The following is a 2,464-nucleotide window of genomic DNA, read 5'->3' on the forward strand; positions in this document are numbered from 1 at the left end:
AGAGTGTTTGTAGGCATGAGGGCTTGGGGGGTTTTTTTTTTTTCATTTTAAAATACGCTTGAAAAATATTTAGATGCTTTTAGGAATTATAATAAGAATAACCATATCTTGTTCAACAGTGCCTTTGTCAGTCGGAGGTGACATCGTCTGTGTTACGCAGCCTGCATCCCCCAGCAAGACGGCACTATTTACTAATAAGGCGCAGGTCATTAGCACGAAGAGTTGAGCTCATTACTGGAAGGAGTCCAGAGGCAGCTGGCTCAGAAATCACCGGGAGCAAGACACCTCCCCGCCAAGGGCACAGGGATGGCTGAGGGCTGGACCGGCGGCGAGCAGGGGCTGCTGGGTGCATTTTCACCTTTGCAAATCTCTCACAGCATCTCTTTGGGAACTTTGCAAATTGGTTGGCGTTGCCTGAACAAGTGAAAAAAATCCTCCGAGCGTGAGAGCAGACCTCCAGGAGCAGGAGAGCGCCGGCTGCCGCAGATAGCTGAGCCCGATTAAATCATCTCTGCAGAGTTCGCCCCGCGGTCACGGGGACAGTGACTTATTACTGGTATTCCAGCGGTGCCTGGAGTTGCTGAGCTGGGCTCTATCCCACCAAACATGCTACAAACCCAGTGCAAAATCCTGATTAACATCTCAGGGTCTTGCTGAGAGACTTGTAGCAAAGCCCCGGAGGGCAATGGGCTCAGCAGCCCCAGAGGAGACCATGTATTCACCCAGGTATCAGAGGTTCTTCAGTTCCCATGTGCAACCTGGCTTAACGATCAATTTATTCTTTAATGATTTCCATTCATCTGATGTGCATACGAAAGCAGAGACAGCTATCAATCAGCAAACACTTTTGCACGATACCCGTGGTAGAGGATCACTCATTTTCTGTGCAGCAAAACCGCTCTCACTCAGGGAGAAAAGTGATATATAAGCAGGAGAAACCAGGCAAACTTTTAGCTTGAAATCATAGGAAACTCAGCATTAGCCTGCTTTAAACTGTGTCAGAGTGGGAGTCTGAATTTATAACATCCTGGTAAGTACTACTTAGCATTTAAATTTAGGATTTTCTCTGTGGGCGATGCTAAAGACGAGAAGTGTCTGCAAAACTGGTGGTATCACACTGAATATGACCTTTTGGCAAGCCATGCATTAACAGCCTGCTGTCAAGTTCTCCTCGCTTCTTGCTTCAAACCTCATGAAAACAAAGCAGCTCTTTGCGTTCCGGAGGTGTGAGGCATTGCACATGCTGCAGGGGGGACCTGCTCAGCGCTTCAGAGCACCGGGCTTGCATGGGGAACTTGAACGTTAAAAAGCAGCTGCTGAGAAACAACTGGAATGTATAAAATGTCACTGCTGAGTGCTATGGATTTTGTACGCTCCGTGTTTTGTCGTCTTTATCGTGAAGTCCGTAACTCAAAGCACACAAGGCAGAGCCATCAGCTCCTCGGGGCTGCAGCAGCCTGCGCCTGCAGATTTCCTGTGACTTTTCATAATTTTGACCGGTGCCACGTGACTGCACCCGATAACCCTCGCTGTAGGATGTGCTTTCAGGCTGAGGTAACGTAAATAATTTCCAAAGCAATATTTGCTTGGGTTACTCCACCTCATTTCACTAGAGAAGCAGTATTTATTTTAGATATCTCAGACGCTGATTTCATTTGGGTCTGATTCTAATTAGCTAATTACGCTGTTTAACTGTGATCTGAGAAGAAAAATAGCAAAAATTTTAATTAGCTTACTGCAGTACATAACTACTTTTCTTCTAAACTGGTGGGTAATTGGCCATGCATTGCCTAATATGATTCGTTTGGTAGTTAATTACTTCACTCGCCGGATAAGCAAATGCTTGTAAGCAATTATGTCATGATTCCTTGGGGGGAGAATACATACAGGAACATGTTCACCTTATTTCTACCACGCGCCCTAGTGAGTTTGAAATGTGCATCTCAACAGCCAGCCAAGGCGCCCGTGGCACCGCAGAAGAGGCAAACGCCTGGCGCGGGTGGTGGGACAGGGGAGCTGTGGCTTATGGCCACGGGTTGCAGCACCGAGCAACGTGTGGTGGGAAACCCCGGTCGTGGCGTGCTGCGGTGGAGCAAAGGGAGAGCACTGACCGAGGTGGTGCAGATTCCTTCCCTTCACCCACTCTGCCAGTCTGTGATATAGAGGTGTAATTTAGGAAATCATAAATGTCTGTGATACCATTAACAATCCTCCTGTGGCCTACAATAAATCCTCACGCTTCGAGCTGCTGTCTGCCAGACCTCCTCACCTGTGTACCTGTGGCTCAGGTGGGGTAGTGGTCCTCAGGTAGGACCTCAGCCAGGGTGCCCACCTCCCACCGTCTGAGGCCCCAGTTTTGAGGTGATGAGGAGAAATAAAAGCTTTCTAGGGAGAAGCTGTTACTGCTGCTCAGTGCACATCCGCAGGGACGCCAGGTTTCGCCCGGTAGAGGGGACCGAGCAGG

The sequence above is a fragment of the Egretta garzetta genome, unplaced genomic scaffold, assembly GCF_000687185.1.
Source record: "Egretta garzetta isolate BGI_Z169 unplaced genomic scaffold, ASM68718v1 scaffold1, whole genome shotgun sequence".
Classification (NCBI taxonomy): domain Eukaryota; kingdom Metazoa; phylum Chordata; class Aves; order Pelecaniformes; family Ardeidae; genus Egretta; species Egretta garzetta.